This window comes from Diorhabda carinulata, chromosome Y (assembly GCF_026250575.1).
Source record: "Diorhabda carinulata isolate Delta chromosome Y, icDioCari1.1, whole genome shotgun sequence".
Lineage (NCBI taxonomy): Eukaryota > Metazoa > Arthropoda > Insecta > Coleoptera > Chrysomelidae > Diorhabda > Diorhabda carinulata.
Genome location: NC_079473.1, coordinates 10,937,810 through 10,946,795, shown reverse-complemented (window position 1 = coordinate 10,946,795; position 8,986 = coordinate 10,937,810).

Sequence of the window (8,986 nt, the reverse complement as noted above, 5' to 3'; positions counted from 1 at the left end):
ATTGTTGTCGCTAGCACGTTATTTGCCGGGCATGAAACTCATTCTCTCTTTGAGTTCTGGCATAAATAAATAACTTATGGATGTTTTCCTTTTAACAAATCAATAAAAGTTTTATGTTAAAAGTTAATTGTATTATTTTTAATTCAAATAAAGTTTAATAAAATGTAGTTGAGTACGCCTATGAGTCTAATTTGATAATTCTACACAGTTATCTGTTGTAAATCGACTCAGATGAATATTCTATTATTTAGATGTACAATATAAGAAAAATACTAGAAAATTATGTCAATTTTATATGATATAATCAAGAAGTTCTATTTCTGTGGAAGGATTACATATGATACATTGAACAAAATTTAATTATACTACACAATTCATATTATTTCTACGGAAAAGGAATCTTAACCTCACAAATAAGGAATTTTATCCATTATCAACGTAAGTATAGGTAATATTCCTTTTTTTTTATAAATTATTTTATATTATTACTATTATTATTATTGGCCAATAATATTTGAAGGAACTGACCTGAGATGATAATATCTTGCAATATCAGATCTAAAACTTGCATTTACTTCTGTGAATTGTCAGAAACAAATCTTCAACTCATTGGATTAGTAACAAATCTTCAACTCATTGGATTAGTAACAAATCTTCAACTCATTGGATTTTTTATAACTTTGCACTCCCCCTCCTCTTTTCTGCTGATACTCTTTTCAAAATCCCTGATGCTCTTTTTTTTTCAATAGCAACCATATAATATGACTGACTAGACTTTTGCTCTTGTCTCCTCACAATGTCCTTCACTTTTCAAACACTTGTCAGTTCTTATATTTATTTTTTTAAATAAACTTTTATTTCATTAATAGTTTATGAATTTTCACTATTATGGGTCATTTTGGCAACAGTTTCGTATATTTTTACTGTTATATACTGTTAGCTTACCCTATTAGAGGGTAACGAATCCATCGCAGGGTAGTAGTTTAGATATTAGAGCTCTAATCGCTGCTTGATTGAGAAATGCTTGATGTTTTGCCCAGATTTCCAGAGTATTTGATACATTAATGGTTTCCTTAAAGTTATATTTCAGGTTTGGTAATTTTTTTTTGCTAAATCCGTCTATGAACGTTCTGGTTGACTATCTAACGTTGTAATTCAATTCTTAGGATGTTGTATTTAAGAATATTTTCTTCTAAAGTTTAGAAAAGAAATTCAAGGACGTTGATATATAAACATAGAGTTTTATCACGTTTTCGAACCGCCTTTTCAGTCAGCAAAAAACGATATACACTAGTTGCAATGACATATACTTTTTCAATCTGCATCGCGCCATACCTTACAACTAGAAAATACACGTGAGTAGCGTTCAACTTAAGTAATCGATTTTCTAAGTGGAATTAAATGATTATAGTACAAGATGTAAATCTGTACAAGAAAAGTTGTAGAACAAGCCAGCGCATTGTTTAAACATTTCTTAACAAAAAGATATTAGCAATATTTCAACCATTTTTCATACTTATTTGATGCAGTTTAAGCAAAATTTTTGATGTCGATTCCCACTTAGTCCACTACTAAACTTCTAATACGAAAAAATAATCAAGACAGTGGGCTTTAAACAACAGAAATGCCCAAGAAGGCGGTTTAATTAGCTGGAAAAGTGATAAAATAAATCATTAAAAATTAGAAGAAATTCAGCTGTAGCACCTGCATTATGAAAATATGTATTAATATCTGTTCTCGATAAATGAAGATCTGTTGTACTTAAAATTTGGGTTGTCAATTTAACTTCCATAGCTATTATGGTTGAGCGAGAATGAAAAAAAAATTAGCTGCTCAGTAACCATCACCTTTGCATTGATAAATTTCGCAAATCATGCAACTTGGAATTTCGTCGAAATGGTCCAATTACAACTCTGGTTAGCAGAAAGATATCGAAACAAATTATATATCGTTAGCTCTAGCGATGTTTATAAAAAAAAACAAAAGCTTCCTATCACCTTTACTTTTTTTTAACGCATGAATTGTTGTAATAATTTGAATATTTAAGATACATTACATACTGTGAAAGTTATCAAGTTATAACTTCTTGCATAAGTTAAAATAGGAAGAGACATGAAAATCAGGAAAATTGAAGAAAATAAAGTGAATTATTGAAGAAATATGTTAAGGAATCAATCCAATGAGTTTCAAACACAAAAAAAAGGATAATGAAGTGATAAACTCCATTCTAGTAATGAAAATAATGAATTTTGATCTTATTCTCTCTGCATTAAAAAATAATCTATAAAAAATACATCGAGGGAAAAAGAAGACATGTACATACAAAATTAAAAGGAGTAACAGAAAGAGGCATATTCAAAATTATACTTATCTACTATTATTGTATATATTTCATAACAGTAAAGGGTGACACAGAGTTGAAAAGCTAAGAACAAATGTGCGAAAACATTTAGAAATAAGGTCCCCTCAAAATTTTTTATACATATAATCAATATCAAATAGATACCTTCCATACAACAGCTGTAAGCCTACACTTCGATGTTTAGGACTTTTTTGAAAAGAATACTGTTCCCTTTGATTTGATAACAATATACTTTCAACTGGTTATTGAGAAGCTAAAAAAATAAAACAAAAGTGTGTGGATATTTGTCAGTAGAAACGGGATTACCTCACCCAATTCAAACAAACATGTTTCTTGAATATTCAACAACTCTAAAATACCTTTGACATGGAGTACAATAAACCATTAAGTTGCATTACAATGTATTCGCTAAGCTAAATTTACACTCAACCAAGTCATATTGTAAATTTTCAATGACTCTATTTAGATGTTCTGTATTTTCTATTTTGTCTATGATTTCAATGTTTTCGTTAATGATTCTTCTGAATTTGACCCAGCTCGTGGTGCTGTAGTCATAGATATTTTTTATTATTGTGTTGCTTATATTATGTGAAAGTTTAAGTTGAATTAGCACGGGATCGTGATCGGAATTTAGGTCTGTCAATGTCTTCATTTTTGTTATGTTATTTATGTTACGTCCTATTGCTATGTCTAACGTACTAGGGGTGTGGTTTGCGTAAGGAAAATGGGTAGGATCGTCAGTAAAAAATATGTTGCAATCCGAATTATCGCAGAAAGTTAAGAGAGTACTTCCATTTTTGTTAGGATAGTTTGCGTACCGATCCCACTGTGGGTGTCGACAATTAAAATCACCCATCAACAATACTTTGTTGTGGGTTTTCATAATATTGAAAAAATCTGATTCGTTCAATTTAGTATTTGGAGGGTTGTATGCACCAACTATGTGCTAGGTGTTGTTTGTACAAAGTGATGAAATGGCAAGTGACTTAAAAGTTCTTATTCAAAAACTGGTTAGACAATAATTTGAAATAATGATGGAAACATGACATTGCTAAAGTTATTTTTTTCAGACTAGTTTGAGATTTCCAAAGGAAGTCACCTAAAATACTTGCGAAACTATATGATTTAATATCAAATATTAATAATTAATATCAAAATATTAATATTTAGAGAATTAACAACTAATTGGCAACATTTTTCATCAATTCATTGTAAACTACAAGTTACTTATACTTCATAATTGGGGTAGAGTTTCTTTATAGAATTTAACCAAACAAAAATTACTCAATATTTTATTTTCTTGCCTCAGAAATATGAATAAAACAAGTAAGATGGGTCAGAACAATACGAGGATCTTTTCTATCTCATATTTATTGTGCAGAAATACCACAGTTCATTTGAATGATCTTTATCTTGCAATTCCATAAGGTAGGTACTCCAAAGCTACCAAAGGTCCCAATGTGAATCCATCCAAACGGTCCTATTATATCAATCATTATATATAGGTAAATATTTAAAAAAAGTGTTGTTGGGGATTGTTTTATCAAATTTCCAAAAATATTACCTAAATGATAGAATCACTGCAAAAATCTTCAAAGCCGTGTGGATGCGATTCTCTTGTTGCTACTTCAGTAATCTAATTCTTTTTTTGTAACTGGACATTCACAGACATTACAATAAAAACTTCCAGGCCCAGTTCAGATCAAGCTACCATAGTGAAATTGGTGAATATGTGAAATCACGCTCCTTTACCTAAAAATAAATTATTTGTAAAGTACTTCCAGTATTGGTGTAGTGCCTATACTTGTTTTTAAAAAAGATATTCAAATACTTGCCAACATCTTAAAAGCATTTAGCTTGTTTAAATCATATTCATCACCATAAAACATTGTGGTGTGTACGTGAGCATTTTCAAATACACAAGTAAGTATAGGTATATTAAGTTCAAAACTCTGACATCAATATGATGATTATGAAGGCAAAATCAGATGAAAGAATACGACATGCAATATCAAATTACTTAGTTAAAGGTGTAGAAAATGTGAAAAATAGTTGTACATACCTACTACAAAAATCAAAATTTAAAAAATATATACCTTTTCATTCAAAATTTACTTCATTACTTAAACTGTATTCACCCAATCTTCAAGTATAAAACTTAAACATAAGTTTTCCAACTAGATACCAATTCCGTTCCTATCATTATAATGAATTCCGAAGTTCCTTTGTTTGAAACTTTGGTTTACTTTGACCTTGGACGAATGAAAATGGTAAACCCAGCTGGCATGTTTGAATATAATTGAACCCAACTTACAGAAAACCTCAATGTTGTCAAATTTTACAATTTATTTCTTCATCATCTGGATGCATGTTACGTTCCAAAAATATTTATTTATACATCGTAATATTATTAAAAATCATTAAGAATCTGGCTCTAGTTCTCACTAAATTTGGTTAATTGATAATATTTTCCACATTTGATCTAAACAAAGATCAAGAAAATAATTTTGGCGAGAATGTTTATGAAAAAATATAAGCTATCCAAATAATAATTTTTTATAGCCGTTTATTGTATTTATTTTTGGAAAAAACTCACATGGGCAGATATTCATTCATTAATTCCCCTTTTCTAATTATGGTAAACGAAGCTGTATTTGAGATAGCTTTCTGAAAGGATGAGATTTGATATCAGCTCTTTTGGATTCTCTCTAATTAATTAAAAGATCAATTTCAAGCATTATTTCGAGATAAATTGTACAGTCCAAAACCTCAACTGTCCTCATTATAAAAAATAAAGATTAATAACGTCATAAGCTCGAGTTCAGTATCAAAATGGATCGTGTTGAACAACGCGCGGTGATTTAATTATTGAGTTAACCTCAAACCCCTTGGTAATGGTAATGGTAATGACTGCGCGTCGTCATTTTATATCCCAATGGCTTTTGGGGTGCTATTAAGTTTAAACGAATGCCAATTCAAAACTCAAAATTTAACTTATGGATAGGTACAAATGGAAGGTATTGGTAAATAAGCTTAAGTTTGAAGATGAACTTACCTTGGAAAGGGCTTGAAAAGAAACTACCGGAGTTGGTAGTAAATACAAATAATCGTAGTGGTTTAAGAAATTGTATAATAATGATTATGAATATCTACATTTTGTGCTTCAATTAACAAAACTCTTTCGCTATTCTTAGTTTTATCCGTAACATTGTCTTTTTTATAAGAAAATTCATTATCGCAATTAATAGATGTAATACCACCGTCAGATTGCATTTTAAATCTCTTCATTCTTCGTTGTTTAAAGTTTTCTTCTTTGGTAGCTTCGGGTGTTGGTTTGGAATTATCTCGAGCGCTCGAACTCGTTAGGACGCTACTACAATCGGTATTACTATCCGTAGCGGGTGTCTTATTTCTCAAATTTTCCATAATTTTGCTTTTATAACTCAAAGGACCCGGTTTAATTGCATCGTAAAAGCAACGCTTCTCTTTTCTCAACCTAGACATATCGGTTTTCAATTTATATCAATATTTGACAAACGAACGACGTTAATGTCAAATTTAACTAACATAACCTCAAGAAAACATTTTGTTATTTACAATTGATTATTTGTATCCAACATACTTATTATAACGTCAGATTATATATAATGGATTCCCCCAAAAATGGAATAAAAGTCTACAGGCCATATAAATATATTGAAATCCTCCACGGACTCCCGGAGTCCGGATGGTGGCTTTCCGGATATCGAGATAGATTTCGAAATCACTTTGCTTTAACGTTAAGAATTATTTTTAGGAAACGAATAAATATTAGTGTAAAACCTTGGAAAATGACAAAAATTCGAATATAAAATATAAAATTCACTACAGGGTGGATATGTAAAGTAACTTTTCGATTATTTCGTGACAATCTTATCAAAATTTTTTATAGCTTATCTGAAGCAAATATTCCAAAACTACGGTTTCGAAAGTCTTCGATAGCTTTTTTTGGTGATCTCGCATCTCTCGTTTGGCAAAAAAAGTCACTAAGCGATGAATCGGATGATTATTAACAACGCGATATTAATTCGATAATTTTCTTATTCAAATGTCCAGTTTTTAATGTGTGATCTATTAAGCCCCCCATCTTCAACGGTTTCTCTATTGTTCTGTAGCTGATACCACAGACGGATTCAGGTTCTATAAAGGGTATGCCTGCCACTATTTTAGATATTCTGTCATCTATATCGTTACCCTCTAATACCCTCAATCGCTGCTTGATTGAAAAATGCTTGATGTTTTGCCCAGATTTCCAGAGTATTTGATACATTAATAGTTTCCTAAAAGTCATATTTCAGGTTTGTTTATTTTTTTTGCTAAATCCGTCTCTGAACTTTCTGGTTGACTATCTAACGTTGTAATTCAATCCTTAGGATGTTTTATTTAAGAATATTTTCTTCTAAAGTTTAGTAAAGAAATTCAAGGGCGTTGATATATAAACATAAAGTTTTATAACGTTTTCGAACCGCCTTTTCAGTGAGCAAAAGACGATGTAGACTAGCTTCAATTTTACATAATGACATATACTTTTACAATTTGCATCGTGCTATACCATACTACTAGAAAATACACGTGAGTAGCGTTCAACTTAGATAATCGATTTTCTAAATGGAATTGAATGATTATAGTACAAGGTTTAAATCTGTACAAGAAAAGTTGTAGTTCAAGCAAGAGCATTGTTTGAACATTTCTCAACAAAAATATATTAGTAATATTTCAACCATTTTTCATACTTATTTGATGCAGTTTAAGCAAAATTTTTATGTCGATTCGCACTTAGTCCATTACTAAACTTCTAATATGAAAAAATAATCAAGACAGTGGGTTTTAAACAACAGAAATGCTCAAGAAGGCGGTTTACCAATCACCTTATTAATCAGATTTAGCCTTCGGCGACATTAACTATATTAAAATTCGGATCTAAAACGACGTATTAGTTGATAAACAAATAATAAATGATTGTGTAGTTTAGTTAATAATAATTAGAGTAGAGGATAGAAGTTTTAGTATGATTTGAAGTAAAGCAGATGTTTATAGAAAAACGTCCGTGGAACTGATCAAATTAAATACGTATATGTTTTAATCATCAGTTGTAGTAATTACAGAAAAATAAAAACTATAAGAGCCTCTGCATTGATTTAGAGATGTAATGTTTGTAAATTTATTAAAATATTACAAATTATTTTCAAAAAAAAATTGAAACAACTTAAACGATATTGAAGAAAAATGAAAATAAAAAAGTTGAGAGTGTTTTTATGTGAAAAACTAATTTGATTTACATACATATATGAAAAAGTCTAAACAAACATGTTTTTTTGATATTGAAATTACATAAATACTTCTATAAATTAATTGTTTCTCAATGTAATTAAATTAAATTAAAAATCCCTTTTTCAGATGAGAAAAATACTGAAACCATCTGTTCAAATTTCACTTGTAAAATATTTGTTTGTAGTGACTTTGATTCAACAATTTTACCAAGTCTTTACGATCCCAAAACGAAGTAGAATTTATTCAGGGTCTTATTCGGCAAGTGGTAGCTTTTATACTTTAGATTCCTCCGCCAGGATCTCAGCACTTCTTTTTTTCTATTTGTATAATTTTTTTTCCTTTACAGAACGGTAAAAAAATGAAAAGATATAACTAAATAACGAAAATTTTAGACTATGATATGAAGTTGGAAACAAGTTTGTAATTGCCCTGAAAACATACTTCGTTCCTTAAACTTAATTTTAGGTCTAACTATTTACCTATGTTTTACCCCAAACGTCTCTTAACCACGTCAATTAGAAAGTTTTCACACCAAATAGTTTCCAAAAAAAACCAACAAAACTAGTTGAGTTCCAACTAAAAATTCCAAGTTCATCTACGATTTTTTTCTTAGGATTCTGGTCTGAATAATTACATCAAAAAAAATTTAAGATAATTCTTATAAACTCTTTGTATAGATACATGTTTAAATGAGTGACTTTTGAAGTATATTTTAAAAATTTTCGAACCCCAACAAATCAATTTTTACCTCACGTTATTAATTATTGGAAAACAAATTTCAAACACCTGTTCCCTGTAAAATTAGCCGTCTAGATGTGAAATAAAAATGTACGGCCGGATCCATTGTATTTGTGAATGTGTGTGAGAAATTCTAAAACATTGCGGTGGAATTTTTTTTTAAAATACAAATTTGAATCGAAATCCACACATGAACGTCGAATCTAACTTCAATATTATAATTACATTAAAATCCTCGATCATTTCCTTCAACAACTTCGGGTTTTTCGTTTTTTCCCGCTAGTTTATAACTCCTACTTTCCTAAAGACTTCTTGCTTAATCATTTCTTCCGAGAACTGCAGTTTCAGTTTCTCTGATTGCATCACATCGTACTGTATATTGTATAAGGACACAGAAATACGCATTTGAAATTTTAGATGGAGAAATCAAGATCAAATGGTTCGAAAAGTATTTGTCAATATTTGCAAACATAAATCTAAATCTCCACGTCTGAATAGGATTCATGGAATGTTATTTGTGGTCAGTACTGCTGTAGAAAGTGGAAATTTGGATCTGGATTGCTCAAACGATCAAAA